At 40.6% G+C, this 21003-nt stretch overlaps 1 long non-coding RNA gene across 3 annotated transcripts in view; it reads left to right on the top strand.

Annotated features, from left to right (window-relative positions):
- LOC105478002 (uncharacterized) overlaps positions 1-17568 on the top strand; it is a 107368-nt gene extending 89800 nt beyond the window's left edge. The window contains exons 5-7 of one of the 3 annotated variants that reach the window (XR_011625936.1): positions 8673-8757; positions 13774-13846; positions 15735-17568. This is a non-coding gene — a long non-coding RNA (uncharacterized lncRNA). Of the gene's footprint in view, positions 1-8672; positions 8758-13770; positions 13847-15734 lie in introns of all 3 variants that reach the window. The other 2 variants (XR_011625937.1, XR_011625935.1) reach the window with 2 other exon arrangements.
- Positions 17569-21003: the final 3435 nt, after the last annotated feature.

Here is a 21003-nt window from a genome sequence, read left to right as displayed (position 1 = left end):
AGAAACTGAGGAGTTGCTGCTAATGGGCATACAGTTTCAGTTATGCCAGAAAGAAAATTCTAGAGATCTGCTGTACAACATTTTGTTTATTGTTAATACTGTACTGTTCACTTAAAAAGTTAAGAGGTTAGAACTTATTTTAAGTGTTTTTTACAATTTTTTTTAAAGTTCTTTAAAAAGAGTCTTGCTCTGTTGGCCAGGCTGGAGTGCAGTGGCACAATCTTGGCTTAATGCAACCTCCGTCTTCCGGGTTCAAGCGATTCTCCTGCCTCAGCCTCTTGAGTAGCTGGGACTACAGGCATGTGCCACCATGCCAGGCTAATTTTTGTATTTTTAGTAGAGACAAGGTTTCACCATTTTGGCCAGGTTGGTCTCAAACTCCTGACCTCAAGTGATCCTCCCGCCTTGGCTTCCCAAAGTGCTGGGATTACAGGCTTGAGCCACTGTGCCCAGTCAGGAGATGAAGATTTTAGTTACTGAATTGAGATGGTGCTTTGTGCTTAAACTTATGCCTAGTGGTTCATTATTGGAACGTTAAGCATGTGGGAGTTATTTATATCCTACCACTCAAGGTCATCACTGAGGTCTGATTGCAAAAATTCAAAAAATTGCAACCCCAGGCATAAATGGCTTAAAGTGACTGCATGGCCAGAAAAATCACAAGACCTGCCTGAATTTTCATCTCAGGGCAATGGAAGAAATAGCCTCAGAAGGTGGGCATAAAGGAAGGGAGGGAATACAAAGAAAGTCGCGCTCTGATTACATCCTGTAAGCCATGTTGCTGCATGTATTTTCCTCTGATTCTCTGACTTAAGCAAGGGTTATATACTGCTGCTTCAAGAAATGAAATTGTCATGAGGAAGTCAAAAATATTTTCAGGACCAAAAGACGCTTGGAGCAGATGTCCCTAAAATTAAAACAAAAACAAAAAAACACCCACCACTCATCAGCACTGCTATGCATGCCTCTTGGCCAGTTTTCAGATCTGTGTCAGAAGTACTTCATTTCTTCCCCTGTTTCAAGGACCTGAAGGATTCTCAATATCACAAAGGCTCCTCTCTCCTTCACCCTCACCCCAATGCCTCTGGTGTGTCCCGCTAGCTCATTGAATGCGTTGGACGAGATAGGGTGTAATTGGAAAGCAACTCTTTTTTGCACCCTTGCCTTCTACATAGTGACCTCCTACATAGGCCCACTTCTCTCTGCTCCTGGTTGAAATTCTGAGTAGTTCAATAGTTTTTGCAATCACTTTTAACTATTATAAAGTCTGACTCAATAATCACATAACAACAAAAACTCATCTAATTAAAGTGCCTCTCTTCACCCAACTCAGGACTATCTCAGCCTTGACAGCCTGCAGTGGGGAAGAAAATTATGGTTGATTCTTCATGTCTTCTCATTCTACCTCCTCCTCCACTCAGCAGCCACTGTTTGTTCATGGCTCCACCTGGGCTAGAGCAGAGGGAAAGGAGGGGAGGCAGGGGTCAAGAAAAGTCTTTCTTGCCTGGTGTTGTAGATCCTTGGGAAACAGACTGAGGTTTTGGCACAGTGGAGTTTTGTGAGGCGTGTTCTCAGGAACACACCATAAGGGAGGGAGAGAAGCAGGTCTGGGCAGTAGGAGGTGGTGAACTGTAGTGCAGTTGCCACAGAGGTCGCAGCCACTCCCAGGGGAGCTCTGAAGCTGGAATGGCCTTTCGAGTATGCCGTGGGGACCAGACACTGCTTATAAAGGCAGTTGGGTTCAAGCGGCCTCCAAGGAGAGGACATCACTGTCTGCCAAGAGCAATTCCTGGGGAAGGGCTCAACTGTGAGCTGGCGAATGAGTGCCTTCAGAGAGTCTAGGCAGGGCACAACAGCATTCACTACAACTGGTATAGTTACAATAGGACATCGGTACCCTCTGAGTGTGATAGATTCCAAATGCCAATTCCTTATCTTGCATGGGGTTTATTGATTTTTTAGAGACTTGGGTGATGTCTCCTCTAGTTAAAGCTGTCTGACAGCTTTCCTTTCCAATTCTGCTTCTCTGTTGGGGTCTCCTCACCCCTCCAGGTAGCCCTGTTGGGCTGAGCCTTTCTCAATATGACTGAGTACAGCTCCTTCCAGAGATTTTTCTGGCATTACTAAAGTGGCCTCAACAAAAAAAAAAATTGACCCTGCTATTTAAATGTTGCCAGAAGGAAAGATCAACTACTCTAACCCAAATTCATCATCCTTGGCAGATGTGCTCCGTGTTTCATGTGGCTGATATCCAACAATTCCCTGCCACTGGTCAAATCATTTCACTATCTGAGAATACGATTTGAAACTAATTCATCTGGAAGTGTCTGACCAGAATCTACACTGCTTAAAATTAGAAATGCTATGTGTATTTTATTGAGTTATTTTTTTCAGTGCCTATGGTGGGTGATTGCTAACATCTGCACTGAAAATTTTCCAGGCTAAAATCATGATGGTCTCATGCGATGGCTTAGAACTTTGGTTCTCAATGACGTGTTCCTCAGTGTGTCAGAGGCCCCAGGACTGTTTCTTATCTCTTTCAATCCCACCTATAGTTTGTCCCTCATCCACCTCCCTGCAGCGGCAGAGTTTGCTTAGACTCCTTAACTTTCAGATCTTAAATCTACTCTTAGTCCAGTGATTCTCTCCCCTTAATTACTAATTAAAAATATTCACTGCTCAGATGCTTGCCAGAAATTACCATTTTCAACTTTCTGTTCTTCAGTGCTTATCAAAAGCCAGTTTCAAGACATATTTATAGAGGCTGACTTCAAAGAACAGGCAGATATTCCTTTAGATATTTTTAAATTTTACCTTAGGATTATACCAGATCACATGAGTCTCCAATATTTTGTAGAAGTGTAGATCCGTGCTTTGGCTGACATTGAAGGATTTTATGAGAGACTCGTTGTTGAATTTATGAGGGCTGTGGTTGAGAAACCATCCACTTCTTGACTGTGCTTCCTCTGCATGAGGTCTCTTGGGTGTAGGAAAAGAAGTGCTTCTCCTCATGACCCAATTTGTGGTTGTAGCTAGTGGGGAGTGGGAATCTTGAAGCTCAGTGTAGATTTCTCTTTACTTTGAATTATCAAAAAAAATTTAAAGAAAAATTTGTGACTCACCCCTAGCAACTACCAATATCTTTGGATATGCATTTCTTGTTATGAATTCATTTCTTCCATTTTCTACCCATTTTCTTCTCAAAAGCTCCTTCTATTTATTTTTACCCTTTAATTTGTACATATTTTTGTTAGTTGCTTTAAATCCGTCATAGAACAAGGCTTGGTTATAAATAAAATGAAATAACAATCTCAACTCCAATTTCACCTCTTTCTTGCCTAACCACACATTTCATTTGACTTTTTAGGACATTGTTTATCAAGGCCGATTAAATATTAATAATGATGATGATGATAACGACTATTGGTTGAGGGATTCTATGTGCCATATTATTGATATATATTATCTCATTTAATCTTTACAGCCACCCATCAAGGAAGATACTATTTCCCTATTTTACAGAAAAGGAAACCAATGCTCAGGACCAGAACACTCCAAAACCCTTACTGGTTTCTCTGTGCCCAGCTGCTGATTCTGTGGGGTGGTGCTCTTTTACCCTTCCTCAGAGTCACTGACTTGCGAGTTTGAGCTGATATGACATGTACCCATAAGAATTCAGTGGTTCATTTCTCCAATAGATATAAAGACTTGGAGATGAGTGGGATCCGTTAGCCATTTAGCAGATTATTGTCAGTCTTGCTAAATAAGTGAGCATAGCTCCACCATTATTTGCCTCTCCCTTTTGGAGGTGGGAGGTAGAGCTTAGACAAGAGGTAGAGATGAGGAAGTATGCATCTTCTCTACACACAGCACTTCAGGCCCCTATTCTAGCTGATTCATTTCTTGTTCCCAAGAAGAGGCCACCTTGTTCTTAAAGATCTGGTTGGGGTAGCATAGCTGTATTCATCAAAATTCTTTCAGGAAACAGATGACACACTCAAATTAGGATACTCTGAGGAGAGTTTAGTAGATGCAAGCAGGGTATGTGGATACCATGCAAGGGCTAGTACTAGTGGGGTTTCATTATTGCCCCAAGCCTGAAGGGAAAAAAAGGAGTACATGGCTTATAGAACCTATACGGAGCAATCTATATACAGAGGGTCTCTGTGTATATATTTATTCCCTGGCTCCCATACCACGGAGATCCCACGGTATGGGAGCCAGGGAATAAATACACCTCCCTCTTCTATCTCCTACTGGTGTACCACACTGGCCTAACCCAAAGGGAAATCAGAGGACCATGGAGCCAGTTGATGTGGTCCACATAGGGAGCCCCCTAAGGCCCAGAGCAGGGTGGATGAGAGTGGGAGTGGATCTAGAGGACAAATAAAGGAAGACATCTAGTGAGTAGCCATGAACCTCAGGGCCTTTTCCACACCTCCAGGCCCTCTTCACAAGGACAAATGCATCTCTCCATGCCTATCTTGGCATCTGTTTTCTGGGAGGAAAAGCTCTGAAGTTCTCACCCTCTCTGGAGTGGAGGCAAGGAGCCAATCACTGGGATCTGGCTCTGTCACAGCAGCTGGGCCTCCAGGCGGAGCAGACCAGAAAGAGCTAGAAGCCATGCTCTTTCCCCAAAAGGGAAAAAAAAAACCCAGGTCAATGGAAAAGGCCAGTTGGCAGTGAGCAAAGTTCAACCCTGCTCATTTCTGTCAACATCCTCTGGTAGCCAGGGGCACTGAAAGTAGGCAGGAGTCAGGAAAATTCCAAGAAGCTTTTACTAAAAATAAAGCAAATAGCCATTTCTTACAAGATGGCCAGCCACTAATTAGCTGCAGTACTTTTGTATAAAGAGAGGCTCTTTAGCTACAGAATATGAATTTAAAAGCTAAGCTCCATCCAAAGTGGCAATTAAGGGCTTTGCCCAATCATAATAAACCTTGGTCTTCCTTTCCTAAGCCAGCTCCGCATCTTGTTGCCAGAGCAAACCCATCAGCTCATTCCCAGTTTCCTTCTCCAAACAGAGCAGAGCCCTGACACTCCGCAGAGCAAATGCTGTCTGCACTCTCCAGACTCCCTGGGTCTCCAGAGCGGGGATGTGATGGGTGAGAGAAGCAGCATAGAGTTGGGGCCCGTTATGTAAAAGAAGGGGAAGCGCTGAACTAAGCTCAGTGTGGCCAGTTGTTGCCAGGCAAGGATGTAGGCCCCATGTGGTCAGATCTAACCGGCTTTCAACTCAAGCCCCCAAACTGGTAGTCTATACAAAATTTCTTGATGATCGTGGAAATCAAAGAAAACAATCCACAGGCCGGTTGTGGCCCATGCCTGCCGGTATGTGACTTCTGGGCAAGAGGGTATACATTGGAAGAGGACCCGGAAAAACAGGGAGGGGGCAGAGGGATAAGGAGCTACGTTTAAAAGAACTCCAAACTGGGAGGGAATTAGGAGCAGCGGCCAGTAGTAAAGAGGATTTTGAGAGTGGCTGAAATTGGGAGAGGTTTTTAAGATGTTTTGCAATACATTGAGAATGAATTCTGCATTTGGATATTACCTTGAGAAACTGAATAAAGATTTATATTCTCTCAGTTATTCTTTGGTTGGCAGACTCTGATGCTTGGAGTTGAGCCGGTGTCATACAGAGCCATGTGGCTGCCAGGCCTCTCTGTGGATGCTCACATTCGCAGGATTATGGTCTGTGTCCTCCCATCATACGTGAGGGCAGGGTGAGGGCATGCTTTGCTTCTCACTAGTTGTTGAATGAATGTCTCTGCCTTAGTCCTGCTTCCTTTTTCAAGAGACACAAATTTAGTTTAACTCACTTTCATTTTCCCCTGGGCCAATCGGCATAATTCATCACAATGTAATAGGCAGAGTGAAAGCAAGCTGAGAAACCCAACAATTAGCAAAGATAGGACGGACTTCTCTTGAGGCTTCAACCCGAGCTTGCTCCAGCAATGCTGATATTCTAGTGACAGGAAACAGCCAGAAAACACTTACCCCACTTCTTAAACCAGGGTTCTCAGTCAGCTATCCTAGTGGTTCCTCCTAGAGGGTAGCAGTATCTCTTGTCTTCACACTACAGAAGTGGATTAGTTATCTATGCTATGTAAAATACTACCCTGAATCTTAGTGGTTTCAAAAAAAAAGTTACTATCCTAGGTTTCTGATTATCAGGAGTCCTAGCACAGCTTAACTGGATGCCCCACTTAAGATCTCTCACAAGGCTGCAGTCATCTCAATGCTCAACCTGGGGAAGATCCACTTCCAAACTGGCTTTCCTGTCTGTTGTCAGGCCTCACATCCTCCCTGGCTGTTGACTGGAGACATTGCTTCTTGCCACATGGACCTCTCCAAAGGGCAGCTCACAATATGCGGCTGCCTTCCTTCGGAACAAAGCCATGAGAAAGCGTGTCTTTTTGTAACCCAATCTCTGTAGTGACATCTCACTGATTTTGCCCTATTATATTAATTAGAAGCAAGTCCCTTTGTCCATCCCACATTCAATGGGAAGGGATGCTACAAAGCTTGAATGCCAGGAGGTGAGGACCATTGGCAGTTTTAATCCAGCCTTGCTATTCAGTGCCGACAAGGGGCACAAGCAGCAATGAAATGGTCATCTCACTCTGAACATAACTCTGGCTCATCTCTTTGAAGAAGCTGGGAGTACACATAATTGTCTGATAGCTACCATCTTCCTCCAAAAGTTAAATCCTGATGTACTTGCACACATGTACCATGGACATACACCTTATATACAAATCCTGGGGAAAGTTGAGTCCCATTGTAGCTTATTGAGAAGAGTGAGCCTAGAACACAAACCCAGAATATTTTCTCCATATTGTCCTGGTACCTGTGGGTTTCAATTTTGGTTCTGCCTTTTCCTAGCTATGGGACTTTGGGCAAGAAACTTCCCTAAGTCTCCATTGTCTCATCTGTAAATGAGGGGTAATAATAGAATTCATATCACTGGGTTTGTGGTGGGATTAAATAACAGTGATTACATATACAAAGGCCTAGCAGAGTGCCTGGCACATTCTAGGCACTAAAGAAATCTTGGTGCCTATCATTATCATTATTATTCATTGCTACTCTTTAATCTAATGTATTGCCCTTCAAAACTTCTGCACTTAAAACTTGGTTTGCTTCCTTTTAGGATTGCTAAGAGCTGGTCAATGCTAAAAACTTATGGACAGTTTTTGATGGCACCAATGTATGTAAATTATAATTAGTCTTTGGAGGCCTAATGCTGGTAATTGGCTTCCATCAAAATAAGGCTTCTCAAAATCATTAATAGAACAGGTTATTGAGAAAGTTTGCATGGAACAAAACATTACAGATTGGGAGATGCAAAGTTGATCTTTCACATTTCATTGCTTTAATCATTACACACATTTTGAAGGGATATTCTGTGAATGTGAATAACCAAGGGTTACTTGGGCATATGTAGCAAGTTTGAGGGAATCTGCACAGAGAAGGGGAATATGGTCTCAGATTTTCTTACTGGGGTTGGAGGGTCCAAGTGTTTTAGAGGAAAGATAGCCCACAGACACGTTGCTCCCCAATGTTGTATTGTGGAGTTAAACAGAGTTGAGTGTCTCTTACTACTTGCCTGAGGCAATGTTAGTTGCATTCCAAAAGTTTTGAAATACATGGGCAGATATATGATCTATGGAATAATTGTTGACTTTCCATGTGCTTTGAAAAAGGGCTTAGGAGGGCAAAGCCACTTCTTTTGCTCTCTCCCAACTTTTTTTCCCCTGGGAAGCAACAGGATTTTGACCCACTTCACATCCGCCTCCTGCCTCTGGTTTTGAAATCTGCAGCCTGATGGCTTGTTTGCTTGTTAGCATGAAAGGCCTGCCCTGGGTCTGTGCTTGCTTGTTAGTAAAGAACCAACAAGCATTGCAGTCCAAAGGTAATCACAGAATGAAATCACTTCCAGATGCTAAACCCCACTCCTGATGGTGAAAGCAGACTTTACAACTGCAGTGGACCAGGTATTCAATGGCTCTCACCCAATCCTATTAGGGTTTTGAACATGCACATGTGTTCTCCTCCTCCTTTTTTTCTCTCTCCCTCTTCTTTTTTCTTCCCTCTATTACTCCTTGCTTTCCTCAGCTTGGATCAATTTCAGCTTGAAGGGCAAAATCAAAGCTGGATATAACCCAGGCTCGATTCTCCCATAAGTATCTGAGCTCCTGTTATCTTGGGATCTATTATATGATAGCTCCCTGTTAGAGCTCCAGCCACCAAAGACAGGAGTAACTCTTTCTTCCAGCTCCATCCTCACGGCCTCTCAGAAACCCTTTCCCAGGCCACGTGCAAACATGAAGAGTATTGTTCCTTGGACAGCAGATAAAGTGGCCAGAGGGATCATTCTGCCTGAACTGCTGCAGAGCTGAAAAGGGATCACTGTCCATACTCAAATCAGAATTATCACAGAAATGAGACTAGCTGAACAGAGCTGGAATCCACAGTGGTAGAGTATGTGGGCTCAGCAGTGACATGGGAGACAGTGTTCTCATCCTCCACATGCTGAGCTGTGTCAGAGCTTCTCACAGAGAGTTCAAGAAAAGAAGGAAGGAAAGAAGATAGAAAGGGGGAGAGGGAGAAAGTAAGGCTAAAAGAAGAAAATAAATCAGTACTAAAAGAATATTATTATTGAATCATAGCACTAAAGTCTGAGAAAGAATAGAATCAAGAAGACTTTCAAAAGAGGAATTCATCATAGACATATTGATTTTCTCCTCTCCTAAAGTGAGTACCATGAAATCCAATTTCATGTCCTATCTCAGCCTTACCTGTGAAATAAATTAAGTGGCAGAATCTTTTCCTTCATTCACCAATTAGTCTCCTTCACCAAGCCTCCAATGGTAGATGTGACAATTTGTGAAGACAAGAATCTGTATGACTTGATCGTATGCATGTAGATAAAACACATATAAAACATTTGAATACAGCTAGTAGAAGAGCTTTTTAAAAAATCTCTTTTATTTGGCTTATTGGTAGTTAGTATACTTATTAAATTATTACTTCCCTTGTGGATAATTCACTACATTTTAAATGCTGCACAAATGTATTTCTTCCCTGGCAGAATAGCATGTAGCTTTGCTCACATTCAACCATTTATTCCCAGATGTTTATATCCACAGGGTCCAAGAACTCCATAAAACCCAGGATAATAGCACATTGAAAATATCTGGCCACAACCCATAAAAGCGCGTGCATAATAAAACTGTTCCCACCCGCCAATCCTCCCTTCAGTGCAAGCCTTCCAAATGTTTTAAAGTAATTTTCCAAAGGTGCAATGGGGGTGCATGCCCCAAACCCTATATTCTCACATCACTGAGACCTGAGTTCAAGATCAAATTGAGGAAGTACATATATTCAACCCCTTTAAAAATAATCTTTTAAAACAAATCAAGAAAAAATGTAAGTTTTAAATAGCTAGTGAACAGCTAGTGTTTTCTCCACAAGGAAAAACAGAAGGTCTGTGTGTGTGTGTGTGTGTGTGTGTGTGTGTGTAAATATATGCCCAGAGTGATGAATGTCTTCTCCAAATGGCCAGATTCTCGTCATCCTGTTTACATTTAGGCAATGGCTCCTTCTCCAATCATTCGCTAATGCTGTTTTTTTAATTTAACTTTAGAAATAGAAATTATTTAATGTCTAACTTTCAAACAGCTATTCACTTTTGAAGTATGATAATTTATGCCTGACAAATAGCAAAACTCCCTAGTTCATTCATTTGTAGATTTCTATTAGAAGCAAAGGACATCCAAAATGCTGACCATTTAAATGCCCAGTGAGTCAACAACATCTGCTGGGCCTTGTCTACTTAAGAGGTTAGAATTAGGCATACGAAGGAGAAAACTCTGCTTCTGCCTCAAGGTGGGTAGTGGGCAATGATAGGAAACTGGTTGATGTGATGTAAATGGGAGGAAGATGTAATATATGAACACACCAACACCCACCATGGCTACCCAGAGAGAGATGAATATACTTGGGGAGGTGGGAAAAAGAAAGGACTTGAGCCTGTACAGTGGAATAAGGCAGGGGACAGACAAGGCAGCAGTATAATCAGTTGTATAGTAGAAACCAAACTACATTTGAAGTCAGAAAATCTGGGGTCAACCAGCCATCCCATTACTGGGTATATAGCCAAAGGATTATAAATCATGCTGCTATAAAGACACATGCACACGTATGTTTATTACGGCACTATTCACAATAGCAAAGACTTGGAACCAATCCAAATGCGCATCCATGATAGACTGGATTAAGAAAATGTGGTACATATACACCATGGAATACTATGCAGCCGTAAAAAAGGATGAGTTCATGTCCTTTGTAGGGACATGGATGAAGCTGGAAACCATCATTCTCAGCAAACTATTGCAAGAACAGAAAACCAAACACCGCATGTTCTCACTCATAAGTGGGAATTGAACAATGAGAACACTTGGACACAGGAAGGGGAATATCACACATCGGGGCCTGTTGGGGGGTGGGGGGAGGGGGGAGGAATAGCATTAGGAGATATACCTTATGTAAAGACAAGTTAATGGGTGCAGCACACCAACATGGCACATGTACACATATGTAACAAACATGCACTTTGTGCACATGTGCCCTAGAACTTAAAGTACAATAATAATGAAAAGAGAAAATCTGGGGTCAAGTATAGGCTTTTCATCTTAGTCATTTGACTCAGACTTAGTTTCCTCATCTTCAAAGTTGAGACAGTCACTCCTACCTTGAATGGTTGCTGAAGAGACCAAATGAGCTAAGAGGCTTTCCAAGTTGTGAAGTAACATGCATGTCTGCCTTATCAGAGTAGGTGAAGTTGTGTAGAGAGTTAGACATAGATGGAGCTGGAGGCCATTATCCTTAGCAAACTAACACAGGAACAGAACACCAAATACTGCATGTTCTCACTTATAAGTGGGAGGTAAATGAGGAGAACACATGGACACATGTGGAGGGGAATAACACACACTGGGGTCTTTCAGAGGGTGGAGGGTGGGAGGAGGGAGAGGATCAGGAAAAATAACTAATGGGTACTCAGCTTAATACCTGGATAATGAAATAATCTGTACAACAAACCCCCATGACACAAGTGTACCTATGTAACAAACTGCACTTGTACCCCTGAACTTAAAAAAAAAAAAAAAGTTTTAAAAAAGACAGTTGATGAGATTAAAACATCCTGGAAACTAGACTCACTTTTATCCATGCCTAACACATAACTAAGTAATGATTTTCACCTTGTTTTCTTGTCTGTTAAATGGGAATTACAGTATTTGTCTTATGTGGTTGTTGTATGATCAAGTAAAAGACTATACACAAGAGATCGTAAAGAGTGAGGAGCTCTTCAAACTTAAGGTGTGGTCACACTTTGGTGCAACACAACATGCACTCATTCATTTGTCATTTATTCAATAAACATTTGAGCATTAAGCTATGCCAGACCCTGTGAAGGCCTAGGAATATTATGGTGAATAAGACAGACTTGGCCTTGTCTTCATGGAACTTAGAGTCAAGTCTGTTAACAAAGTATTTACAAAGTGAAATGGGCAAGCCCACTTTTTGAAACCATATATAAGTACAACATTCTACCATACTTACCCTTAACACAAAAAGCAAGAGTCAGGAAAGTTTAAAAATAACGAGATAAACACACTGGGCACAGTAGCTGACACCTGTAATCCCAGCACTTTGGGAGGCCGAGGCAAGTGGATCACTTGGGGTCATGAGTTTGAGACAAGCCTGGTCAACATAGTGAAAACCCATCTCTACTGAAAATACAAAAATTAACCAGGCATGGTGGTGCGCACCTGTGGTCCCAGCTACTCAGGAGGCTGAGGTGGAAGGATCACTTGAGCCCGGGAGGCGGTGGTTGCAGTGAGCCAGATGCAAGACCCGGTCTCAAAGAAAACAAAAACAAAAATAACTAGATAAACAGAGAAGAAGATTCTGTTTCAGAATCTGGGCATGGTGGCATGTGCCTGTAATCCCAGCTACTCGGGAGGCTGAGGCAGGAGAATTGCTAGAACCAGGAGGCGGAGGTTGCAGTTAGCTGAGATTGCACCATTGCACTCCAGCCTGAGTGACAAGAGCTAAACTTCACCTGAAAAAAAAAAAAAAAAAAAAAGATATGTGGGGAGGTGCCCCTATTCTACATCTGGCTGATTAAAAACTACTGCAAGAGGGATTAGTGGATAATTGATCTGATTTTTTTCGACAAGTCAATGGCATAAAGAAGAAAGGGACAGAAAGAAAGAGTATTAGCAGATACTTAAGAGATAAAACCACCAAATAACATTATAACAACCACTTGTAACATATATTTTTAAGATAATCATGGAAATTTAAATATTTTCAGTGTTTTGGATGACACCAAGGAAATACTGATAATTTTGTTTGGTGTTATAACAATATACATTTATATAAAATGTCTTTTTTTTTTTTTTTTTTTTTTTTTTTTTTTTAGCACTTGTAGAATGAAATGACTTAATGTGGCCGGGCAGGTGGCTCACACCTGTAATCCCAGCACTTTGGGAGACCAAGGCAGGTGGATCGCTTGAGCTCAGGAGTTCAAGACCAGTCTGTCAAACATGCTGAAACCCCATCTCTACCGAAAATACAAAAATTAGCTGGGCGTGGTGGCACATGTCTGTGGTCCCAGCTATTTGGGAGGCTGAGGCAGGAGAATCGCTTGAATCCAGGAGGCAGAAGTTGCAGTGAGCTGAGATTGCAGCATTGCATTCCAGCCTTGGTGACAGAGTGAGACTCAAAGAAGGAAGGAAGGAAGGAAGGAAGGAGGGAGGGAGGGAGGGAGGGAGGGAGGGAAGGAAGGAAGGAAGGAAGGAAAGAAGGAAGGGACTTAATATCTGAGATTGCTATAAAATAAAATACTAAATAAAAACGAATAAATTATATATAAAAGGAAAAAATTTGAAGTCAACAAAAGTGTGCACATACAGACATATTTTACAACCATATCTTAAAGCCAGCATTACTCATTTTTTCTCCTTTCCTCTGGTACACAAAATCGATTACATAACTCTTTGAAGGTGAAACATTTCTTGTAATTAAGTTCATTTTGGGGTGAGGAAAGAAAACTGTAAACATAGAACATAGGGAAGGAAGCGTCCACACTTATTTCTCTGTAATAAGATTTCATTAAATTCATAGGTGCTAGCCTTGAACTGAGTGATTGAGGAAGGTTGGGTGCTTCTGGCACTGCATCTGGCTTTTGTATGGTTGCAAGGTTGTGGTGGGGCAAAGGATAAGTGGGTGGAAAGGGGTAAAGGAAGTTAAACTGCTTCACAAATGATTTGATGCCTTCAGACTTTGCAGATCTAAATCAGTACTGAAGGGATGGCCTTCACTGCAGCAAACCAGGTTATCAGATTTCATTTATTCTGCTAAACTCCATTGTGATATTCTTTGTGTAGTGACATTTATTAAATTAGCCACATAGCTACCAGCTCTCTACTCCACTTAAGGCTGCTTGAAGGACTTCTCCAGTCTGTTTCTCTGTATTTTAAAATAGATGAAGCATAACATAAGTAGACTTAATGACAAGAGTTCAAAATTAATGACAACAATGCAAACCTGATCACTTGTGTTATAGGAAAAAGCAAAACCCCTCTTAAAATACCTCAAGTCTTTTGTTTGCTGTGGTCCTGGAAATCTGGAGGTTTGAATGGTGAGTATAATAGGAACATCCCAGGCGCCATAACAGCCCCATAAATATCTCCTCAGCAGAGCCGCGTGTCTCCCCCTGGACTTGAGGAGCTTTCTTTGAAGTCACAGGGCAGAAACTGTGCACGTGGAAGAGGTATGCAACTTATTGTTATCATTATTTACCATTGCTTTAGAAGCTTTTAAGTAATACTAGATTTATCACATTTTTCTTAGCAGCAAATTTTAGTTTCATCCAGTGTTTCTTCTGAAGCCTGAACCAATAAACTGGCTTGTCTTTGTAGTTGATCTGCTACAGTAGTTCCCATATTTTTCTGCCAAGAAGGCCTTTTAGAATCTGATTAAACGGGTAACATGACATTTATAGTTTCAAAGATTAGAACACCTGGAAGGAGGCCCAGAACTTACCCAGTCTCCTGGGAACCTTCTAGTACAAAGCAGACTGGACCTTGTTGGATGGATCTAACTCAGAGCCAGCCTTTTGCTTCCATCTCCTCCTGAGGTCCACCCCCATCTACGGCAGCCCCCTTACGTTGCATTGCCTAGCACTGCACATAGTGAGTGCTCAGTAAAGGTTTCATATTCTTGATTTAATTTGCTGAGGAGCCTAAAGTTAGTGTGCTTTGCATGTGATATAAATGATTTGTACTGGATTGCATGACATAACCATTGCATGGTAAGGGAGGCAGACAGTTACAGAACCAGATGAAAAACTTCCATTCCTGTTTAGGTTTACACCCTTGCTTTCTATCTTCACACAATAAAGTCCATCATTTATTTCTTTAAAACACACACCCACACCTTGTTGTTTTTTATAATTACAAAAGTAAAACATGCACATAGTCAAAAAAATTAGTAAACATAAGTAAGCCTGTGATCATTGGTATTAAGTTTAGCTGCACTATCATCCTATTATTTCTGTATGTGTGTGTCTATCCATACTATCTTGTACTGTTCTGTTAAAAATGTGTCTTGCATATCTGCACACATATGCCCACTGTCTCTAAGGCTCCTTTGAAATGATTTTTAAAAGATTCATTTTTAAATTCAAACCACTATGGCAGTGAAAAATGGGACTGAGAGTGATCAATGAATCAGGAAATTTGAAGGATTATCATCCAAAGAAAAGAAAAGGCATCTGGTAAGTGGAGAAGTTGTGGCAGAAGTGACAGAAGCCCAAACTCTAGAGATAAAGGCTGACCTTTGCAAGCCCCACCCCCGCCGCCCCCAAAACAATCCTAGTTCAGAAATTACAAATTAGCCTGAAATGTTAAAGAACTGTATTTGGGATATATGGGATGGGTGGAGTCTGTCTCTCAATAGATAGAATAACTACTGAGGCAGCTCTTGCCCTCCAAAGGATGTAGGAAATATGTCTAGGAGGGCCACTGATGAGGGAGTTGTGGGTCAAAAAAGGGACTCAAGTTTGAGATAATCTGGACCCCCATAACAACGCAGGAAAAAAGGCAGAGCCACCTAGCATTGATGACCTTCACCCCAGAGATAAGTCTTCCTGACTCTGGCAAATTTTGAGGAACCTCAGCCTGATTACACACTCACCTCAGCATCGTAGAGCTCCAGTAGGCAACAGAGCAGTGTACCCAAAGTTCTGAGGGAAAGCAATTTTGAACTTAGTTTTCTACATTCAGCCAAATTTCAATGAAGTGTGAGGGTAAAAGACAGCACTTGTAGACACATAAGAATTCAGTAAGTTCAGTAACTATACACTCAATAAGAACAAATTACTTGTGAAGTAACACAGCACAATCAAAAAATAAGCCAAGAAAGCAGAAAAAGATGAGATACAAGAAGCTTCAGTTACATAAAATGACCCAGAAAGATTTACAGAGGTAAAAAAGAAATTTACAGGTCATCCCTTAGAGAGGGATACACGTATTATTCTTCTTTGAGTGACAAAATGTTTTAAATTAAGGATTATATTTTCTTCTCTATAGGTTCAATCATATTTATTTCTAGAGAGATTATATTAAGGTAATACTTATTTTAATTCTTTTTTGAGACAGAGTCTCACCTGTCATCCAGGATGGAGTGCAGTGGCATGGTCATGACTCACTGCAGCCTCGACCTTCCAGGCTCAAGTGATCCTCCCACCTCAGCTTCCCGAGTAGCTGGGACTACAGGCACATGCCATCATGCCTGGCTAATGGTAATAATTTTTATAAATGTTTCACGTAGGTTTTTTATTATTATACTCAACCTATAGACAAAGAACAGAATACTAAATTATGATTTTAAAAGCTTGTAATGACTATAAATGCTGATACAATAAAAAGTAGGAGTTCAACAGAAGGAAAGACAAAAAGCCACTTAAGTTCTAAATTCCTCACATTTTGTACCTAGAGACCAAAGGATAATGCCTGAATTTGATAAAAACAAGAAATAGAAGCATAATTATTTTTGAAAATTACAATTAAAACTGTTAGAATCAGACGCAGAAATCATTAGCAGCATAGAGAGGGGGCAGTGGAGATTAGGGAAAGGGAAAACTTAGTTTTCATTTCACATATCCCTCTACAGTGTGATTGTTTTAATCATGTGTAGCATTACCTTCATAGTTACATATCTTGAACCTATTTCCAGGTGTAACCCAAATGTTACCAGCTTGTGGACATAACTGAAGTCACATTTATATTTATGCCCAAATTGTAATGGTGCTAAGTCTTCATTTGCTCATGCAGGAACTTAGCTCCCAGTTAGTGCTTCCCAGTTATTTCTTGGGGCCCCTAAAATAATCACTCTCATATAGGCATATCAATATCTTTCAGCTCCAGCCATTATGGTCCCTTTTGCTATGTTCTTTCTCCTCTGCTTCTTTGCACTTGATGTATTCTTGCACATCATTTTTAATGACAGTCATCATTTCTTATCTTTAAAAGATCTTCAAGTACTTCTTGTCTCCCACTCCAGACTTTCTTTTTTTTTTCCCACTCCACACTTTCAAATTAAAAGTCAAACTTCTAATGTAGAAAATGCATAGGAGGTACAGGAAGAGGCTAAACAATACAATGAGGAAACAACCAAGCACATCCAGAAGGTGTGACAGGCTGCAGGACAACTGGTTTCATCTTTTCAATTAGTCTATGTTGTAGTTGGTGCTAGGTTCAAATTAAGACTTAAGGGAAACAACAAGATGCCACAGGGTTCTGCATTAGATCCTGTAAAGGACATTTTGGGGTCACTGGGAAATTTGATTTTGATCTAGTTGTTGTATGGGATAAAAACTGAAAATATCCCAATGGAAAGGTGGAGATTATTGACTGATACAGTTTGGCTGCGTCCCCACCCAAATCTCATCTTGAATTGTAGCTCCCACAATCCCCACATGTCGTGGGAGGGACTCAGTAGGAGGTAATTGAATCATGAGGGTGGGTTTTTCCCATGCTGTTCTCATTACAGTAAATATGTGTCACAAGATCTGATGGTTTTTAAAGGGCAGTTCCCCTGCACAAGCTCTCTTGCCTGCCACCATATAAGACGCGCCTTTGCCCCTCCTCTGCCTTCTGCCATGATTGTGAGGCCTCCCCAGCCATGTGTAACTGTGAGTCCATTACACCTCTTTTTCTTTATAAATTACCCAGTCTTAGGTATTTCTTCATAGCAGTATGAAAATGGACTAATACAATGACTAAAAAATGCAAGTATAGTGTGAACTCATTTAGCAAACACACACACAGAGGGAAAGATGTGGAATAATATACACTAAAAATTAATGGTAATGGCTCTTGTTGCTTAGAAATATGATATTTTAATTATTAAAATGTTTGTCTTTATTTTCTAATTTGCTACCATATGTACTGCTTTTGTAATAATAAAAGAACTATAAAATTCCCCTGTGAATTTACTTTGTGAACTCTTATCTCTATTGTCTTTGCCTTGATCTTGGATTCCTTCCTCCTCTATCAACATTTAATCCATGAGGAACAGAATGGGTCCTCCCATCAGGCTTCCTTTCTCTCCATCAGTATTTTGTTCTCAGAAATACAGAGGCTGTACAGATAAGTGAGCTGGTTGACTAAAGCCAGTGAGTCACACAGCTGGGAGTCTTCCCAAATTCACCCTGTTTTAGATAGACTCCTACACCACACGCACGTGCACACCTTGTGTTTTTAATTTCTCACATCACCATGGGAGATACATGACTATCTGAGGGTCAAGACATAGCACAGTCATTTTTCAGGCCATAACAATGCACCCAAGTTAAGATGGATATTAACATCTCCTGTGCTCTTGCTGACAAATAGCTGATCAAAACCTTAAGGCTTCCTCTGTCACAAAAAATAACACGAGTTCTGACCGGCATGTGAGACTTAGCAAGAGGCCCCTCTCACCTCACAATGTGAGCTGCACATGTGCACCCACACTTGAGTCTGACCCCTAAGCATTTCCAACACCAGGGATGTTAAAGGTAAGCTTTTTTGAAACAGCTCTTTCCTTTGTGTCTTTGGCTCTTTACTCACAAAAGACACAAAGAACAAGTGTATTTATAACTCTTTGCAACCAATGAGAATTCCACATAGGGCGGGGGAAGATGGGAAAAAGTGATCTGTAACATTTCATGATATCCATGCAAATGTTTGCCCCTCTGGGAATTTGTGTAAGCGAAGTCATGTCAGTGGAAGCAGCAACACATAATGATCCCTGGACCATGTATGTTGGATGGCTGGGAGACCAGAAAGGATAGAGAGGGTAAGAATGAACAAAAAATTTTAAGAAATTTAAGTCCAAGTGAAAATAGGCATTTCAGATGAGAAAGAGTAATAGTAAAAGACAGGTTTTCCAAATCCTCATGTTTACAGAAACTCTTGTACACCATAGCCCTTGTCTGCAATTGTAACATACAGTTCCAAAGAATTAAGAGTTAGGCAAAATAAAGTTAATTTGGATTCTTTTACAGCTTCACCAGTTGTGCCATGATTCAGGTGCATCGTGAGCCAGTCTATTGCAACTAGATCCAGGAAAGTCTTGGTAGAACAGTTCATCCACACAGATTACCACAGATAGCAATCTGATCTCCAGCTCCTCCATCTTTACCTCCATTCTCAACATGAGTAATCAAGTCTAAGGGCTTTACAAAATAAAAATGTCTCTTAGAGAAAAGCTTCATTTTCCCTCATCTTTCTCCCCAAATAATCTCAGGACATAAGAGCTTGAAGGGTCCTTATGAATCATTTGTTATAAGCTTCAAGTCTTACAGATGATCCAGAGAGGGAAAATGGCCTCCCAAAGTAACTAGTGACAAAATCTAGACCTAAATTCAGCTTTCCTAAATCCTAAGTCCAGAATACTTACAATGAGCCGCACACACTAATACTCGCTTATAGATGAAATATCTTACATTGTGCTTAATTTAGCCCTCTTCTGAGTAAAGCAAAGCAAAACAAAACAAAAATGAACAAAATCCCAAGAACATGCACCTTCCACCCCACCTTCATACACAAACCAACCAACCTTTCCCTTAAGGACAACCATAAGGCTCTGCCACAATAATCTGTACCAATAAAACTTAAACATACAAACATCCTTAGAATAAAGTATAGAGGTTTTTGATTTTAGCCTGACAGAATTAATGATATCTTCCTATATTCTCTCACATAAGCACTTAGCATATTAATAGTTTGTATCTTTAATATAATAATTTCATTCTTTATCATCCTAAAGTTTTGCATTCCTCATTGCATTATATGTAATTAGTTTTTGCATGGCTATTCCTTCCCATGTGTTGTAAGCCCTTGGATATTAAATTTATCTCTTTTCCCTTTTACCCCCTCCACAGAAGAGAAAGAACATATGACTTTAGATCAATGAGTAAATTGGCACAGTCACATTTTTTGAATGGCTCTTTCTTCCCTTTCAAGAAGATAATCTATCATGTTCACCAAGGAATAATGTTACTCAGAACTCCAGATTAGAACCTTTCATTTTGCCATGAAATATTCCTAAAATGAATAAGATCTAGCAGATATGTTGCAATTCCTGGCCTAGAACTGCAGTCAGAAGTACCTGGCATAAGGCAAGCACTATATAATTGCTAGCTATTCTTATTATTAACTAGATGTAGGTACTATTTTTAGGATTTGGAAGATAAACTGGAAAGCAGTCTTGTTGTCTTACAGCCTTCCTAACTCTATAATAATGACACAGACAGAATCAGATACAAAATGTGATTAACCTGGATATTATTTGATCATGTTCAATACTTTCTGGACTAAGTATTACAGAATGTTGTTTCTCAAAGCAGCTGGATCACCAAGAAATCTAAGTAATTGAAACCAATTGAAGTAAAAGATGAACTCTCCTAGGCAAAAATACCTTTTCACAATAAATTCTTAAATAAAAGTAGTGCTGGATAAAAAATAAGTTGCACTCCTTTGGTTTCCATCCCTCCATGATGGATCAGATAAGAGAAATAAATCATGTAACTCTACCTGGCTATGAAGATGCTCTGGATTATGAGTCCACCACACAACACTTACGTAACTTCAAGCAAGTTAGTTAACATTCCTACATCAGAGTTTATTCATCAATATAATAAGGATCATAATAGCCTCTTATAGATTATTGTGAAGATGAAATAAGGTAAGAGATGTTCTTAGCACAATGCCTTGCACAGAGGATAGAATAATAATTATTATTACTTATATGCCTTCTCATTGAGATATTTATGTGCAACATTTAAGCAATTGTTCAGATAACTAATTCTATGCATGGAGAGGTATGGAAGGAGAGGACAATAACTTATTTCCTCCTCAGCAAAGTAGCACTAATGATGCCTTTCCTTTCTCTTCCTTGAGTCTGATGTTAATCCACAAGTATTTTGAGATGTTCAGTAAAAAGAGAATGCTATTGCTATAGGCAACAGGCAATGAGGAGACTGATGTGTGGCTTCTTGATTATGGAAAAATTAAGTATTCTAAAGGCCAGAGTTTGGCATCCTTTGGCACCTGAGTGACACTCCTCATCACCTCTCATTTGTCTTCATGAGCTCTAAGAACTAGCAAGCCTCCAATATCTGCTGATCAACATATATAATTTAAGGAAGATGCTACTTGCTAAAACTCTGGATACAGATCAGTAGACAAAAAACAGCAAAGTATAATTGATGACTAAAAACAATTAGGAGTTTGGGGTCTGATAAGAGCTGGAAGTCACTCCACATAAGCTTAATTTTGTACTGCAGTTTGGTCAGGGCATATGGCCATCACATCTGGGGTAAAACAGGCCAGCGCTTCAGGGACTGAGCCCTTCAGAACCCTAGGGCTACTCAGAGGTTCC

Source organism: Macaca nemestrina, chromosome 7 (assembly GCF_043159975.1).
Source record: "Macaca nemestrina isolate mMacNem1 chromosome 7, mMacNem.hap1, whole genome shotgun sequence".
NCBI lineage: Eukaryota > Metazoa > Chordata > Mammalia > Primates > Cercopithecidae > Macaca > Macaca nemestrina.
Note: the sequence above shows the minus strand (reverse complement) of the source record. Positions and strands in the feature narration are given on the sequence as shown.